The sequence below is a fragment of the Triturus cristatus genome, chromosome 10, assembly GCF_964204655.1.
Source record: "Triturus cristatus chromosome 10, aTriCri1.1, whole genome shotgun sequence".
NCBI classification, from domain to species: domain Eukaryota; kingdom Metazoa; phylum Chordata; class Amphibia; order Caudata; family Salamandridae; genus Triturus; species Triturus cristatus.
Window position 1 is genome coordinate 308,929,843 of NC_140593.1, and position 19,128 is coordinate 308,948,970.

Consider the following 19,128-nt stretch of genomic DNA (forward strand, 5'->3'; position numbering starts at 1 on the left):
ATCTTTTTACTCTCCTTGTCGTGTGGAGGAGCATCACCAGTGATCTGGGTAGTGGCACGCTTGCAGGCAATTTTGACCACTAAAGAGTTGAGAGCACAAGCCCTAAATGTAAGGTAAAGGTTCAAACTTTTTTTCGGCCTTTGGTGTCACTTCTCTTTCTTAAACAGGCTTGTTAAAATTATAAAGAGCAGACTTCAGCATTACCTTCAACATCTTCAAAAACTACATGGTGAGATCTAATTCAGAGCGCTTCTCCACGAGGAAGTTGTGTTTCTACTCTGACGTGCATACCCACCTTCTGGAAGGCTCGTATGACCTCCAGATAGGCCTGGTGTCATCATATTTATAGGGTAGTGGTCTAAATCAGGATCACCTGGGGTTCTACATTCTAATCATCCCATGGATCACCAGTGGGCCCTAATCCAGAAAGTTGGTGAAAGGGGTCAGATAGTCCATTTTGTAGTGCCTGGTGCCACAGAGTAGGAGAGAGCACCCCTCAGGCAACTCTGGTGGAGGCAGTGGGGGTGGTGTGCATGTTTATGGTGGTGAAAGAAGTGGGTGGCGGTGGAGGCAGAGCTGAGGTTTGTTGAAAAGGAACAGGATAGTGACTTTGTCTTTCCCCTTCGTTGGTGCTGGGTCAGGGGAGGGATGCTTCAAAAAAGGTTCCCCCTTGAAGACAAGTCTGTCTTTCAAGGAAGGGTTTCTGGAGGTGAAGGTGGCGTGGCCAAAATATTGCCCAAAACAAGGTGAGCAAACAAGTGTTTCTGCCTGGTATCAAGCTCTTGCTGCAGTCATTCAAGGGTCAGTACCTCCACGTCCACAGATCCAACTGTGGACCGAGATTTTGAGTTCAGCCTTGACTTCGTTTTCGACACTAAGGAAAGTTTTGGCAATGCTGCAATCTTCTGCAGAGATGCAGGTGGAGCCTTTGTTGCTTGCTTCTACTTACTTGATTACGTATGCCTACTACCCCTTCTGGGGTTAAGCCCATCAACCAGGACTCTCCAGCGATCTCTGTCCTGGGCTTTTCTTTCAGACTCTTGGTGTAACCCATCACCTTGCAGTCAGTCTCGAGGCCAGGGTACCAAGTGTTTTTTAGTCTTCCTCTTTTCCTTTTCTCATGAGGGTTCCAGGTCAGGATTTGCCTGGTGGTGTTTGATGCGGTCATGCGTATGGTGTGACCTATCTTGCCACAGCATCTTTTCAAGATTTCTCATAAGCAGAGAATTGGAAAATCTGCTTCCATAGGTCATTGTTGTTGATGGTGTTTGGCCACAGGATTTGCAGGACTTACTTCAGACAGATGTTGATGAAGATCTGGACCTTGTTGGTGGTGGTCACTGTTGTTCTTCAAGTTTCTGCTCTATACCGAGGGACCGATTTTATGTTGGTGTTAAAAAGCCTGATCTTGGTTTGCAGCTGTGGGTCCATGGAGCTCCAGATCTTCTTTAGCTGAAGTAAGGCAGCCCTTGCTATGCCAATTGTAGACTTGACGTTGGCATTTGTGCCACCCTGCTTGTCTAAGACACTGACCTGGTAGGTGAATGCCTTAACCTCTTCCAGTGCATCACCTGCAAAAGCGACTGAAGTTCTGCTGGCTGTGTTAGCATTCAGGATTTTGTTTTTTTCCCTGTGGATTTTGAGACCAAGTTGTGCTGATGCGACTGCCACATTGTCGGTCTTCTCTTGCATCTGCAGAAGGCTATGGAAGAGTAGGGACAGGTCATCCACAAAGTTTAGGTTGTCGAGCTGCGTCCAACGGGTCCGTTGGATCCCATTTCTTCTCCTTGCTGTGGATGTGTTCATAAACCATTCTATGGCCAGCAGGATGAGAAAAGGCAAGAGCAAACAGACCTGGCGGACTTCAGTCCTTACTTGGAAGGCTTCAGTGACTTGTCCTCCATGGACTAGCTTGCAGTTCATTTTCTCTTAAGAGTCCCTGATGATTCTTACAAGTTTATCTGGCACACCATAATTGGGGGGAGATTTCAAAGGGTCTCTCTGTCCATACTGTTGAATGTCTTCTAATAGTTTATGAAGTTTAGAGAGGGGATTTCCATTCCATCGATTGCTCAATGATGATCCACAGAGTTGCAATCTGGACTGTGCAGAATCTATTTTTGCAGAAGCCTGCTAGCTGGTCTTGCAACTGAGCATCAACTTGCTCCTTCATTCTGTTCAGTATGACTCCGTTGAACATTTTCCTGTTGTTGATAGATGAGTTATCCCTCGGTAGTTTGTTGAGATATCCCTCCTTCCAGTCTGATGTCATCTTTTCCTCTTTCCAGATCCTTCCAAACATGGTGTGGAGCATTTCTACAGGTGTTTCAATGTCTGCCTTCAGTGCCTCTGCAGGAATGTTGTCAGGTCCTGGTGCCTTCCCATATTTGTCCTGATGCCTTCAGATGTTTGATGGCTTGCCGTATTTCTTCCTAGGTTGGTCTGCAGCAGTCGATTGTCAAGTCCTAGTCAGCTGGCTAAATGTCTGTGAGACTGCGGAACGGGCTGGCTCAGCAGTTCTTCAAAGTGCTCCACCCATCTTCGTTGTTGGCCTTCGTTACCTATAATTGTCTTCCCAAGCTTCGTCTTTAAAAGGACTTTCTGGCTTGCTGTATCAGCCGGAGATTTTCCTTGTTATGTCATAGTGTTCTTTCAATGCCCAGATTGAAAGTGGCAATACTGGATATGAAGAAGTCATGGGCAACCATGGCCTTGGAAAAATAAATGAGAATGGTGAAAGGCTTGCAGATCTCTGTGCCCTGAACAGCCTGGTGATAGGCGGTAGTGCATTGCCACACAAAAGAATACACAAGGCAACTTGAGTGTAACCAGACCACTCAGAGAATCAGATCGACTATGTCTGCATTGACAAGCAGCCCTGGAGGTCCCTGCAGGATGTGAGAGTTATTAGAGGAGCGTATGTGGTGTTACACCCTCACCTTGTCATGGCCAGTCTAAAGCTAAAGCTGAAGAAAGCATGGATGGAACCTACAAACCAACGCCAGAGATATAACACCACCCTCCTCAAGGGTGTACAGAAACTGTGAATACTCAGTCACCCTCAGTAACAAGTTTAATGTGGTGCAAGAACTAGAGGATGAGAGAGACCCAGTAGAACATCAGTGGGAGACATCAACCTGCCAGTAGGTACTGGGACTCAAGAAACCCCAGCATAAAGAATGGATCTCCATAAAGACCCTCCACAAAATCCAAGAGAGAAAGAAAAAGAAAGCTGCAGTCAACACCAGCCGAACTAGAGCAGTAAAAGCTCAAAGCAAATACAGCAAAACCAACAAGCAAAGCAAAGAGAAGCTTAAGAGCAAACAAACAAAGAGAAGCTTAGGAGCATACAAGCAAAGATTCATCGATGGTCTTGCCACAGAAGCCCAGAAAGCAGCAAGCTATGGAAACTTGAAAGAAGTCTATGAATTGCTTGCTTCGGGTGGGACCAATGGTGCTCAGTGAAGGTATATAGCTACAGCTGGTTCTGTGGGGGTGCAACAATAATTTCTCTAAACAACAAATAACTAGACCGGTGAATTAGTCACTAAAGGCTATATCCATAAATGATAAAGCACACATAGGAAATAGAATTAACTTTGTATATCGACAATCATACATCAAAGTATATACACCGTTTACAATATTGATCTATTAAAATACAGTGGCCGAATTTGGTAACATGTAAGTGAATTGTGAATGAGTCATAGAAACAAACATGAAACAAAATGAAAACAAAAATTAACTCATGGACAGATTGTTTACCCAGGTTCTAAGGGACACAGGGTCACCAAGGTTATGAGGGACACAGTGTCACCTCTTTGTATTTAACAATGCACTGAAGTGATCTGTGCTGGATGGTTAATGTCCTTGGGCGGCAGCTTGCTCAGCTCTGAAGCCTTAACCCAGTGCTGCCCGAAGCCCAAAGATCGCGGGGCCTTTTGGTTGGCTCTTTTTGCATCCTGCTTGGGTCTTAATGCCCCACTCCATGGAAGTGATGCTCTATCTTGTCCTGGGACTTCTTGTGCAGTCCTGGCTTGATGGTAAGGGACTCGTGGCCTGATGGCATACTCCAAGGCGTAGTGTTGGTGCATGGGTCACTGGTCTTTGGAGTCAGCTTGACGTCCCCCATTTGTGTTCTGCTGTACTAGAAGAGACAAACAGGCACATGCATCAAGGTAGGATTTTGCGAGTCCTTAATTGCGATTATTAAGGAATCAAAATTAAGGACTCACAAAAGGCTATGCATGTAGGAATCGCTATAAAAATAGCAATTCCTACACATTCCTTATTTGCGACTCGCAAATTTAGAGTCGCAAATAAGGAATGGCATCCCATTCATTCCTATGGGCCTAGAGGCCCACAGGAATGAATGGGAAATTGCATGCGCAATTTGCGAGTACCAATAGGTCCTCGCAAATTGCGTTGATCTGTGCACATATGTCGGGCACACACATGGCCTAAGGGCATGTGTGTGCGCAACATGAAACTTTGAAAAATGCACAAAAGTGCATTTTTCAAAGTTTTTGCGCCCCCTATTAGCTAAATCGCTATTCTCAATTGGTTCTTGCATTGCATTTAAGGAATCGCAAATTGCGATTCCTTAAATTTAATCGCAATTTGAACAATCACAATTAATTGCGATTTTTTAAAGTGCGAGTGGCAAGTTGTTTCATGCATCGCAAAAGCTAATTTTGCGATCACAAACGGCCGATCGCAAAAAGCTTTGATGCATGTGCCTGCATGTCCAGTCTCTGTGTGGTCTGCTCAGCTGGGAGACAAGCAGGCGGGCATCTAACTGTTCTGTGAGCCTATGGGATCTTCATCCCCAAAGATGTCTGGGGTCACAAGAAGGTTTGTCTGCACATCTAGCTCCATTCCCTTCATTACCTGAGTGTCATTTGAGATTGGAAAGCAAAGCATGATGCACAGGAGCCTTTATCGAGGTCAGGGACAGGCACAAGTTGCATATGTCCTGGTGGTCCACCCACAGGAATTTGAAATCGCACCAAGAGCAATTTTCAAAGGATGTCCCTTTCATCACACACGTGCAATCAGTATTCTCTCATGATGGAGGGCTAGAGGCAGCACATGGCTCCCAAGGAACATGAGCCTCCCAACAATTGACATGTCCAACAATGGTTTCCTTGGCTGACAAAAATATTCACACTAGAAAGACGAAAGAACTGGAGACTGAGCCTATCCTACGTGATCGAAAAGGAACTGATCAAGTTCAAAGACATTTGTTCAGCACCCAGCAAACTAGGAGTCAAACAATCAGACCCCATGGCAGAATAAAAACAATCTAACATGGAGTTGGTGTCAGTGCACAATGTACAATAAGAGAAGTCACACCGTATTCTGCGATTTGAAAGACTTCTTCAAAGAAAAAGAACTTGCAAATGTCCAAGCCCAACACTAAAAGGCAGGAGTGTGCTAACTAAGCATGTGTATTTATAAACACACATGAAACACACAAATGTATTTTTATGTGTATAAACCCACAAATACATATACACATACATATATATCTGTGAAATCTACATATACTGACCTGCGTTGCAATGTCCATACGTGTGATAGTGACTCCTGTTGAACTGTAACTGTTTTAAATGTGTACCTGCATGGTAATAGATCTCACTGTAGAGCCTGAGTTGTAATGGAATGGGTTTCTACAGGCTACAAACAATACTGAGAAGGCAATACAAGAGCATGCTACATATGGTATTGAATTCTAAATCTGTATCTGAATTTAAACATGTGAAGCATCAGTTAGTTCCGTTTATTCATTTTCTTACATGACTTTTTGTACTTGCATTTTTGTGGGGAATTAGTGGAATTCCTCCCAAATTTTTGTACTTGTTTACTTTCAGAGTGTATTGTTTACGTTTGTATTGTTGACTTGGGGAATTTTAATAGTTGGGGTATTTTTTCACACTTTTCCAGGGTATTTAAAAATGTAAGTGTTGTTATTGTTTAATGACTAGGGGGATTTTGTTCTTGCCTTAGTCACCTTTCCCTTTCAGCTTTTGAGTGCGAGTTCCTTCTGCTGGCATTGTTGTCCTTCTTTCTGCCGTCATTTTGGCAGTTAGCGGTCTCGTCATATGGCAACAGAGGGGACTAGTAAGCTCTTCTGTGCGTGTCCGTTCCGCATCCAGCGTTAGCCACCCTGCCAGTGTTACCACAGGACAGCGTGGCCCCATTGTTTCCTCAGCAGATAAAATGAAGGATTTAGGTAAGAAACCATGTTGCAATATAATTTTGAAACCTAGAAAATTGTTGGTGGTCACTATCCTGCGCCATCTGTCGACAGGGTATGTCTGTTATCCAGGATGATGAATTTATCATGAGACATTCATCATAAAAAAGATGAGCCCAGGTTTTAATATGGGCACTAAGAAATTCTAGCAATAATATCAAATTGCAGGGGGGACTTATAAAAGTTAGATCTCTCCCTAAACACGCTCTAGATATTTACAGTTTACTGATAGATTAAAAGCTAGCCTTTATTTTCCGCACAAAAATTAAGTTAAAGGAGTGCTCCAAAACAGACATATCAATGACGAATCTATCGGACTATACCATACACCAGAAGGACAGGAAGGGAAGTCTAGGGGGAGGGGTACGGACTAGCTTTGGTTTTTCGCAATACCTCTCGGTGCTCTGTGTTTTATATTGATAAGTTAGAAGGGGCAGAAATTCTGGGTTTCTATTTGCAGATTTTGCAGCAAGAATACTTCTGCAGCATTTTAATCTATTGTCCCCTGGGACCTAGATCTCAATTTCTGGACTCAGTAAAGGCTGTAATTCCTTATTGGCTTCAGTATTCCAACTTCGCCATTCTGGGTGACCTCAACTGTCATACTGATGAGGCTAAGAACAGTGCTGCTAGGACCTTTTCAGCCATTTAGCTGCTCTCAATCTTACTCAATTGGTCACTAGCGCTACGCATCAGGCTGGCCATATTCTGGACGTAGTCTTTAGAAAATGACACACTCTTACAGCTGCCCCCCCCCCCCTCAGAAACGGTCAAATCGTACGTTTATCCCTTCAGCACTTATATCAGAAACACTTAGAACCAGCAGGTCTTTGAGTAGGACTGGTACTATGTGTCGGTGATGGGGCAAACTCCAGGACTCTAAGTTTGCTCATGAACTTTCTAGTTCTCTCCCTTAGATATTAGGAGAAGTAAACAGTGCCTTACACAGGTTTAATCATTCACTCATTGAGGTCATTGATAAGCTATTACCTCCGATTATTGATATTCCATAGAACCGAGCACGATCAGCCCATTGGTTTTCTCCCTCATTGGCACAAGAACGGCTTAGCTGTATGAAAATAGAGCAGGCCTGGAGGGCCATGTACATCAAGCAGATAGAGCCCTATAAAAATGTGCCTATCATAGAAGCAAGGAGGCTGTTCTTTGTTGCAAAGATTGAAGTAGGAAGAATGATTCCCATGTAATCTTTCAAATCTCAAAAGATTTTCTTCAGCCTAAAGGCTGTTCTCCTGATCTTGATTCATCGCAGGAACTCTGTGATAGGCTGGCTGACTTTTTTGAGGACAAGATCACAACTATCTGTTCTAGTAGGATTCTTTTGAACTGCCCATTAGCAGCATCTATCACAGAGTTTAGTACAATCACCTTGGAGCAGTCCAAACAGGCTATAATGCAATGTAAGGAATATGCTACTAACCAGTATGCATCTGTTCTTGGCATGTAGAGCTGCAGATCTACACACTTGTGCATAGATCGCCATCTGGTGTTGGGCCCGTATGTTTGCAGTTTGTTTTTCCTCTTGGAAAGTCTTTGGAAGTCACGAGTTCGGTGACTCCTCCCTTGGATCGTATTGCGCATGGGCTTCGGCTCCATCCTCAGATTGTTTTTCGCCAGCAGGGAAATATGGAGCGTAGTAATAACAGTGAATATGCCCATGTGTGTGTTATCTAAATAAGATAAGCTGGAACAGATGCAGGTAGCCGGGGAGGCGGGTGGGCGTGTGTAGATCTGCAGCTCTACATGCCAAGAACAGATGCATACTGGTAAGTAGCATATTCCGTTCGAGGCATATGAGCTGCAGATTACACACTTGTGCATAGATTATATAGCAGTACCCACCGTTAGCGGCGACCACCCGCATCTGTTGCAGTGGTTTAAAATAATGTTTTGAGTACAGCCTGGCCCACACTAGCTTGTTGCTTAGTTTGCACATCTACACACTAGTGTTTGGTGAAAGTGTGCAGTGTTGACCATGTAGCTGCTTTGCAGATATCATCTAATGGGATGTTCCCTAGAAAAGCCATGGAAGCCCCTATTTTACGTGTAGAGTGGGCTTTAGGGGGAACGGATAGCGTTCGTTTTGCTTTATGGTAGCAAATTTGAATAAATTTGACAATCCACCTAGCTATCCCTGATTTGGAGATGGGGTTGCCCTTGTGTGGTGGAGAGAAAGAGACAAACAGTTGTTTGGTCTTACGGAAGGGTTGTGTTCTCTCGATGTAGTAGAGTAAGGCTCGTTTGACATCTAGTGAGTGAAGAGCTCTTTCTGCAACAGTTTGTGGTTGCGAGAAGAATACTGGTAGTTCTACAGATTGGTTTAGGTGAAAAGGAGAAATGACTTTGGGGAGAAATTTTGGGTTGGTACAGAGAACCACCTTATTATGGTACATTTGTAGAAAGGGTTCTTGAATAGTAAATGCTTGTATCTCACTGACCCTTCTGAGGGAAGTGATGGCTACTAGAAAAGCGGTTTTCCATGTTAGGAATTGAAGTTCACATTTGTGTAGGGGTTCAAAAGGTGGTCCCATTAGTCTGGTGAGAACAATATTTAAGTTCCACACAGGTGAGGGTGGCACTCTGGGGGGAATTATTCTTTTAAGGCCTTCCATGAAGGCTTTAATGGCAGGTACTCGAAAGAGTGAGAGATGTTGCCTGTTTTGTAGGTAAGCTGCTATGGCTGCGAGATGTAGTTGAATGGACGTATAGGCTAGATTGCACCTTTGTAGGTGGAGTAAGTAGCCTATGATGTGTTGAATGGACACATCTAGTGGATTGATGGTGTTGTTATGACAATAGATAACAAAACGTTTCCACTTGGCGGCGTAGCACGCTCTAGTAATAGGGCGCCTAGCTTCCTTGATGACGTTCATACAGTCAGGAGGAAGATTTAGGTATCCGAATTCTAGGATTTCAGGAGCCAGATCGCAAGGTTGAGCTGAGCTGGGTCCGGGTGTCTGATCTCTCCATGGTTCTGGGTTAAGAGGTGTGGAGAGAGGCGTAATTTTTGATGCGGTACTACCGATAGTTCCAGTAGTGTGGTGTACCACGGTTGTCTGGCCCAAGTTGGCGCTACTAATATTAGTGTGAGGGAGTGCTGTTGTAGTTTGCGCACCACTAATGGAATTAGTGGGAGAGGTGGAAAAGCGTACGCAAATCTGCCTGACCAGTTCATCCATTTCGCATTGCCTTTGGACAATGGGTGTGGGTATCTGGCGGCGGAGCTTGTGCATTTTTTATTTTCGTGGGTGGCGAAGAGGTCTATCTGTGGATGCCCCCACATTTGAAAGTATGGGTGAAGAACTTGCGGGTGAAGTTCCCACTCGTGGAGTTGTTGTGTTTGTCTGCTGAGTAGATCTGCTATAGTGTTTTGTACTCCTGGGACATGCTGGGCTAGGAGAAAGATTTTCCGGGGTATGGCCCATCTCCATATGCTCTGTGCTAATTGAGAGAGCTGTGGAGAGTATGTCCCGCCTTGTTTTTGAATATAATACATGGCTGTCATGTTGTCTGTGAGGGTCAGGACTGCTTTGCCCAAAAGTTGTGTCTGAAAGGATTTTAGGGCTAGGAAGATCGCTAGTAACTCCAGATGATTGATATGGAGTAGCTTCTGTTGAGGTGACCACTTGCCTTGCATGATGAGATGTGATAGATGAGCTCCCCAGCCGGAGAGCGATGCGTCTGTTGTTAGTACTACCTGTGGAACTGGGTCCAGGAACGGTCGACCTTTGGAAAGGTTTGTGGTAGTCCACCACTGCAGAGAGCGATGGGTACGACCGTCTACCAACACCAGATCTGTTAATTGACCCTGGGCCTGGTTCCATTGGTGCGCCAAGCACTCTTGGAGAAGACGCATCTGGAGTCTTGAAGATGCAAGAGGCCATCATCCCTATTAGTTGCATGAACACCCGAGCTGGAAGGGGGTGTTGTGCTATAAATTTTGCGCGCAGAGCCTGGATGCTTGCAATCCTGGCAGGATTGGGGTAGGCGAGTGCTTTTGAGGTGTCTATAGTGGCACCTAGATATTGTTTTATGTGGGATGGGTGGAGATGGGACTTTTCGCGGTTTACCGTGAAGCCCAGCTGATGAAGTAGCTGGATGGTGGTGTGTGTGTGCTGTACACACTGATTGTATGAACTGGCATTTATTAGCCAGTCGTCTAGGTAAGGGAAGACGTGAATGTGTTGTCTTCGCGGATGTGCTGCCACCACTGCTAGGCACTTGGTGAATACTCGTGGTGCGGTTGTGACTCCGAACGGGAGCACTTTGAATTGGTAGTGGTGGCCGTCCACTACGAATCTGAGGTACTTCCTGTGGGCCTTGTGAACTGTAATGTGGAAGTAAGCATCTTTTAGGTCCAAAGTGGTGAGGAAGTTGTTTTGGGAAAGTAGCGGAAGTACCTGCTGAAGCATTACCATATGAAAGTGGTCTGAGTGTATGTATGTGTTTAGGGGGTGAAGGTCTAGGATGGGCCGTAGAGTTTCGTCCCTTTTTGGTATGAGAAAATACAGGGAGTAGGCCCCCATATTTTGTTTGTTGGTTGGAACATGATGGTAGTCCAGACCGGAAGGAAATGTTGGAGTCTCCCCCCGACCGGAGTTTGATGGTCTGGGGGAAGTGGAGGGAAGTCATTGGAGAGGCGCGGTGGCAGAGTGGGCGGTATTTGTTTTGCCTCTGCCTTTGTTATTGTTGCCCCTGTTGCCGCCGCTTTGGTAACCCTTTGTAAACGTGGACTGAGTGGGGGATTTGTATGCAGTGGAAGCGGAGTTTGAGGAGTAGCCTCTGGATGTGCTCCGAAAGGAAGAGCGGCGAAAGGAGCGTCTGGGAGGGTGAGATTGTAAGGCTCCCATGGATTTTGCCGTGTCCGTGTTCTTTTTCATTTTCTCCAGGGCGTCATCCACTTTGGGGCCAAACAGATGTTCCTGGTCAAAGGGATGGTTAAGGATGGAGGCTTGTACCTCTGGTTTAAAAACTGATATCCTTAGCCAGGCATGGCGGCGGAGAAGGACACTAGTATTGATAGCCCTAGAGGCTGTGTCTGCTGCGTCTAAGGCACAACTTATGAAGGTATTAGTAATGGTTTTGCCCTCCTGAATGAGTTAGTTGGCCCTAGCTTTATATTTATCAGGGAGATGGTTCATTATGGCTTCCAATTCGTCATAATGGGCCCTGTCATATCTGGCGAGTAGCGCCTGTGTATTGGCGATACGCCATATGTTGGCAGCTGGGGATGCAGTACGCTTGCCAGATGCGTCCAAGAGTTTAGACTCTTTGTCAGGTGGTGGTGCTTCGCCTGATGCCTGCGAGTTGGCCCTTTTACGTGCGGTGGAGATTACTAGAGAATCTAGTGGCGCAGGCCCTCTAATGTAGGAGGGATCTGTAGGGGCAGATTTATATTTCTTCTCGATGCGCAGGTTAATGACCCTGGCTCTGACTGGGTCCTTAAAGACCTCTGGCACATGATTTATAACTCCTTTGAGCATAGGCAATATGGAGGTGGTCCTATGTGTGGTGTCGAATGTATCGAGGAGGAAATCCTCCTTCACGGGGTCAGTGTGTCGATCTACCCCGTGATAGTGTGCCGCCCTTTGCAATAGGTGGTTGAACCCCAATTAGTCTTCTGGTGGAGAAGGTCTGGAAGGGTAAAGATCGTCCTGTGGGACGTTAGGGACATCAGGGATATTATATTCGTCCCATGGGTCCGGGGATCCTGTGGGGGTGGGGTCCCCTGTAGGTAGATCTTGGGGTGCATCCCCTATGTCGTCATATGGATCCCCCTGATCATCATCATCCGGAGATGGAGTTGGGGAATGATGGGGTGGGGGTTGAGAGGGCGCTGGAGGTGGAGGAGGAGAAGGTGGAGGCAGTGGAGGAGGTGGGGAAGGTAGTCTGAAAGGGGAGGTAGCAGAGTCCTTCCTCTTTGGAGGTGGAGCCGGTTTCTCCAATTGTCTCTTTTTGATAGAGAGCATTAAATGTCCAGTTTTGGGATCCTTGGTTAATGTTTTTTGTAAGGGATCCGGTGTAAAAAGTTCTGGTGAGGCTGGTTGGTCCGTCGGCGTCGAAGGAGTCAGGGCCGTTGGTTTCTTATGTTTTTCTGTGCCGGTTCTCTGTTTGGAACCATGCTTAGGATATTCCGGTTGTTTGGTAGGCGCCGAGATGGGTTTCGGCTTCGAAGTGTCGGTGCCGGTGGCCTTGTGTGCTTTGGTCGGTACCGAAGATGGTGTCGGTACCGAAGAGCTGGGTTTCGACCCCGACTGTTTCGGTGCGGGGCTCGGTGTCGAGACGGAGGCCGGTTTCTTTTTCGGTGCCGAAGAGTGTTTATCGGCACCGACGGTGGGCTGGCTCGAGCCCGAGCCGCCGGAAGGCTTACTTGGCTTCTTTACCGGGCCCGAAGGTGCGGTGTGTGAAGCAGTGTCTCTGGTCTTGCCTAGGCCCGGAGGTGAAGGCGTGACCGAAGCCTTTTTTGGTGCCGGCGAGGTTGTGGGGGGGGGGATAGATTAGTACTCACGACCCTCTGTGCTGGAGTGATGTCCTCCACATCTGAGTCGTCGGCTTCGGAGGCGCTGACGAGTCCTTCGTCGGTGTGAGGCTGTTCTGGAGCGTCGACGCCTTCTCCGAAGATGTCGTCCGGAATCGTTGTCGAGGAGTGTGCCATGGTTCTTCTGGCTCTTCGGTCTCGAATAGTCTTTTTGGACCGGAAGGACTTGCACGCCGGACAGTCTCGAGCCTCGTGTTCAGGGGAGAGGCAGAAATTGCATACCTCGTGGAGATCGGTGTGGGGGAATTTGGACCCACATCGAGGGCACTTTTTAAATGGTGTCCTTTCCATTAGCCAGGACCGGAGCTTGGGTAGGCCCGAAGGCCGCCGTCGACGACTGGAACCGAAGGTCTGTGCCGATGAGAAGTCGCGTCCAGTGGGGAGATCGCGTTCGAAACAATACCGCGAATTGGGGTGAGGATTGCGCGTCGATCGTCAAACTGGAAGCTGTCTGGAACCGGAGCGTGAAGATTACATCCGTGCCCGATGGCGGAAAAAAACAATCTGAGGATGGAGCCGAAGCCCATGCGCAATACGATCCAAGGGAGGAGTCACCGAACTCGTGACTTCCAAAGACTTTCCAAGAGGAAAAACAAACTGCAAACATCCGGGCCCAACACCAGATGGCGATCTATGCACAAGTGTTTAATCTGCAGCTCATATGCCTCGAACATATGGATCGCCTTCACCCCTAAACCCCAGCAGGAGCTAAAGAAGGGTACTGAGATTGTGAATCCAATTCTGAATGCCTTACTTAATCAATCACTCCTTTTGCCTCTTGTGCCGGATAATTGGAAGTTAGCCTTGGTTAAGCCTTTGCTTAAGAAACCCAGTGCTTACCCAAAGGTCCTGTCTAACTACTGGCCCATTTCTTTACTTTGGGTGCCAGTAAAACTATTGGAAAAACTGGTTAATGCCCAACTGGTGAATTTCTTAGAATCACATAACCTTTTACACTGTTTTCAAGCTGGTTTCAGACCTAGACTCTACTTATTCTACACTCCTCAAAGTAACCAATTCCCTTAAGCTGATGTTCGATAGTGGAGAACATGCTGTGCCATTCTTTTAGATATGTATGTGGCCGGAGGGGGCGTGGCTAGCAGCTGGACGACATGGCCACAGCCTACATCAGCTCTGTGACCCAGCTGGCATCCCCGTTATCCGTTCACTTATCAGAAGGCATGAAAGCCGTAAATCATAAGGGGAAGAACACCTGAAACAGCTGAGCATCGGCGGCGACACAGCACATTAGGTACAACCCAGTGGGGGAACGTTGCCGCGGAAGGGTGAGGCCTGCAGCTCAAAGAGAAGCCGGTAGCTGGAGTACAGTCGGCGCTGCCTACTCGGAAAGCACCGATAAGGAGGAATCGAACGCAATTCCTCGCGCTGCCACAGACTGGTGCTGACCGGCATTCCAGCCTTGACGCGCTCACAAGATGAAAAGTAGCGTGGCCTGATCTGTCCTGGGGCCGGAACAACGGTGATTGAACATGATGGGAGTGACGCAGCTGTGAATTCGGATGCCAGCTGACACTGCAACCCTACCATTTCTCCGTTGCATACTGATCCCCACTGGTTGAAGAACCCCTCGCCAGACAGCAACTGGGAGCAGAGGCCCCAGGGGACAAGGTTAGTACCAAGCAAAGCTGGAGTGAAGGGACGGTGAATTGCACAACACCGGCCCTGCAGGCATTGGAGTGATTAAGCTGTGCTCCCCTAGCAAGCAGAAAGTGAAGGCCAACTGCAGTGACTACAACGTATTTCAGGGGGTGATGCTGGACTTTCTCCCCCCCCCCGATGCCAGTGCTGTTGCCATAGATACTGGGCTTTGTCGCTGCAATGGGGAGTCAACTGCTGGAATGGAATGCCCCAGTGTCTACCCAGTATACACACCATACGGTGCTTGCATCGTAGGTTGTGCCAGAAAAGGGCTGATTCTGCGGGGCAGCGTTGAATTGAGTTTGCTGCAGACGACAAGCTGCCAAAGGATGTGGCCTCCCGGCACTAGTAAAAGAGGGACTATACACCAGAAATAAAGCACTACACGACGAGAGTGAAAAACGCCACCCCAGCTCCGTCACGCTAGATACGCTGGTGACACGATAGATCGGTGGTGGGACACCTGACAGGCCGCGTGTGTCTTTACGCCGCACGGCAGGCAGCGGTGAGTACCACCCGGGTCCCCACAGCATCGTGTACTGCACTCAGAAAAGTGCAGTGATGGGAGGCAGAGGCCAGCGGGGCAAGCAACAACCTAAACTAGACAAATATGCCTACACTAAGACTCAACCGGACCCTCCGGACCGTGATGCAGCCCAATCTGCGACCCCCGCAACATCGGAGGGGTCAGAAGTTACTCTCCGGGACATTCTCACAACTATGAACCATGTCCATACCTCCCTAGACTCCCGTATTGGGTCAATTTCCACTGACATAGCCCTTCTGCAGGCAGACTCTTCAAAAATGTCCAGCAGAGTGGGGGAGGTTGAGACAACGACGAAAACTCTCACCGCAGACAGGGCAGCGCTCCAAAAGCAAGTGCAGCAGCTAGTGGCAGACAACAAGCAACTTACGGCCAAGCTCGATGATCAAGATCGGAACAGACAAAGGTGATGCCACTCGACCAATACGTTGAAGACTTAGTCACGAACCAACTACAGCCACGCGGATTATACAACTACTTCTCTGTGGAGAGAGCTCATTGAGTACCCGGGTGTAAGCCCAGGCCAGGAGCCCCCCCCCCCCCCCCGAGACCTATCCTTGCCCGTATTTTTAACTTCCGTGACCGCGACTTGATTCTTCAGACGGCCCGAGCAGCCCCTCCACTCTGGATAGCCACAGTACTATAGCTATCTTCCCAGACTATACGGCTACAGTTTCGAAACAGCGCCGTGGATTCCTAGAAAAGGAGCTCCGAAACCGTGAACTCAAAGCTATTCCCGCCAAAACTGAGAGTGGAGGCGGAGAGGAAAACGTGTTTTTTGCGACACTCAAGGAGGCCCACGAGTGGCGGAACTGGCAGAAGAGGGGCACAGCACTCGCAAGGCGTACAGCCAACAGAGTCAGGAGCCATGGGAGGCCAGGACAGGGCATCGCAAGCAAGCGGAGAAGCGTGAAAACGCAGATAGGCAAGACCAATTCACTTCAATGGATGAACAGTGGGACACGAATCAAGAAACTGAACACAGTGGCCATATTCCTTACAAAGAAAGTTAATGACTTGAGATTACCTTCTTAGTCACAATGCAGTGGCCTTGTCTATTGAGACAGCGGTAAGATGACAAAGCAAATTTTGGTATTAGGGGAGTCAATAATGGGTCAGAACAGATGGTCTTCCCCCTTTTCTCTGAAAAGTATTAAACCACGAGGCTGATTGTGCTGGTACATCTCATCACAAAATGGGGTGCATGGTGGGATTAGCAGGCGAATCTCCCCCCCACACAGGTACGAGGGATGGGTACTAAGCACTCTGCGAAGTTGGGGTGGCGGGTAGTTATAAGTCCATCGTGCAGGGAGGCAGGAGGGGGCATGGGCAAGGGTAAAGAAGTAGTTGTTTTTTGGTTTAATTGTCTTGATTGTTGTACACATTTGACGGTTCAAACTCACTATTATCACATAAGACTCCTCACACAGATTGACCGGTAATTCCCTGTGACACTTGGGAGCGATGAGGCGGGATGACATATTGATCCATGAAGCATCTACTAGCGCACCAGTGCCTACACCAGTTGGACCCCCCTTACATTATTATCATGGAATGTCAAAGAGTTGGGGGATAAAATAAAGAGAGGTCTGGTTTTACAGTACCTTAAGAGGCAATCACCGGCAGTGGTCCTGCTTCAGGAAACACATTTGGTAGGAACAACATGTAAGGCCTAGGACAGATGGGGTTACCGAATGGTGGCACACTCGGAGTTCACATTCGGCTCCAGAGGAGTAGGTATCCTAATTCGAAAACAGTTCCCAATCATAGTTTCACGGACATGGGAGGAGAATCAGGGTCAATTTGCAGCCTCACTATAATTTCACTTCAACTGACCAGAACCGGTCAAATTCAAATATATGTCGATGGAACGTTATGATGAAGCTATTGTGGGGAAAAGTTAACTCTACCAATAGGTGAGCAAGGAAGCAATTCCTTTTGGTTTAGGTACCCTCACACACCCTAGTGGTGTCATGCTTCATCATCGGGTCACCCCAACGCCTAAAAGTCGGGGTGGGCTCGACCACAGTATTGGGAGCTCTTTGAAGATGTTTTTTTGACCAGGGGGGCTAGAAGATTAAAAAACCTCAGACAGATCCCCGGTATCCCTTTATTTATGGGTCTGTCTGGGATACTAAAAATATTTCAAATTAGGGTCTTAGTAGGATAATTATGGTCCTATGACCCTAGTGCCAACATGTTTCAGTCCAACTTAGGCTGTGACGGTCCAGGACTTTCTTCAGGGCAAACAGAAGGCCACCCAGAGACCAACGTATCGCAACGATAGTTGCCATTCATAAACCTTGCAAACCCGCCATGGCCTGTGCGCCGTATCTGCCGATTTCGCTGGTAAATGCAGAGGCCGAAATACTAGCTAAAACCATTGCGGCCAGACTTACACCCCATTGCGGCCAGACTAAACTGATTCATAAGGATCAATCCGGGTTCATGGCGGGTAGAAACACAGCACTTAACCTAAGGAGTTTACATAGTGTCCTAGCACGTATTCCCACTATACAGGAGGAAGCAGTAATCCTCTCCTTGGATGCTCGCATGTCCTTTGACATGGTGGAGTGGCCCTTCTTGTTTGCCGTTCTGAGACACATGGGCTTTGGCCCTAAGTTTTGCGCATGGATCCAGATGTTATACATGGAACCCTTGGCACATGTGGTAGTAAACGGTCACATTTCTGCTAATTTCCCCCTTGGACGCGGCACACGTCAGGGCTGCCCCCTTTCACCACTTACATTTGCTTTAGTGTTGGAGCCATTGGCAGCCTGGATAAGGAGAGACCTGGCCATTTGAGGCCTCCGATGGGCGGAGAGATGGGAAGACCGTATTTCCCTATACGCTGATGACATATTACTTTATGTAGCCTCCCCTAGAAGCTCCATCAGTAGGCACTCCCCAGATTTTTATATGCCCTCCAAAACACACCATTTCTGGTTCCCCTGTCTTATATCAGGGCGATCGAAGCAGAAGTGACCATCCTGCTTTGGGATGGCAAACCGGTCTGAATTGACATGAAAAAATTAGTGCAGAGTTGGTATGATGGCGGAATCGCCCTCCCAAACATACTAATGTATTACTGGGCCTCACACTTCATTGTGGTAAGTCAATGACTTCACACCCCACAGACTGACCCAGCATTTTGAGCAGACAGAAATAGCTTGGGGGAGGGAGGAGTCATGAGACATCTATACAATAAAAATCGGAAGCAATTACTACCGGACCCCACAGCACACACAGTGCAAATTTGGCACAAAGCACTCAGACAGTTGGGGTGGGACGAACGGATTATGCAAATGACTCCATTGTGGGAGTCTCAGCGGCTGGGCAGACTGGTTACGAGTAAGGGCTTTAAACACTGGGATTCAATTGGAATATCAATGGTGGGGGACCTTTGGCAGAAAGAGGGAGTAGTCACTTTTGCGCAACTTCAAGAACGATGTGAGATGGCGTAGACAGAATTTTTTCGCTATACTCAAATTCGACACGCACTTCAGAAAGCCATACCGAGGGGAACCACACTTCCTGAAGCCTCCTCGCTAGAGGATAGGCTAATAACAGAGAAGATGGATAAAAAGGCCATCTCCCTCACTTACCACAAAAATATTAATAATCAACCAGACCCCACAATGTGCCTTCGAGAAAAATGGCAAGGGAAGGTGGGAGACTTCGATGAGACTGATTGGCAGGAAGCCCGAGTGCCCCACCGAGGGGTTGCAATATCCTCCAAGCTAAGGTTAGTTCAACTGAAAATACTTCATTGTATTTATTATACTAGAGTAACCCTTCATAAGATAGGGAAAATTGATAGCCAACTCTGTCTGAGACAATGCGGGGGGATGGCACCTTCTATCACACACTGTGGGACTGCCCAGTAAGAAAAACTTACTGGGACACAATTATGAACGCACTTACACGAGTCAGTGGAGTAACGATTGCTCCTGGGCCCAAGAGGTGTATTTTAAACGGTAAACAACGTTTACCATGAAACTTTTTCCCCGCAGGGAATCACAACGAGGTCGTTGTGATTCCACATACCATTACTCCGCAAGTCGGAACAATGACTTGCGGAGAGGGGGGGAAGGTGTTGGATTTAAAATC

The 19,128-nt window shown here is 47.4% G+C and overlaps 1 protein-coding gene across 1 annotated transcript in view; it reads right to left on the bottom strand.

The window, feature by feature from the left end:
- LOC146789359 (ATP-dependent translocase ABCB1-like) overlaps window positions 1-19,128 on the bottom strand; it is a 502,439-nt gene that overhangs the window by 166,952 nt on the left and 316,359 nt on the right. The gene's annotated exons all lie outside the window — the stretch shown is intronic.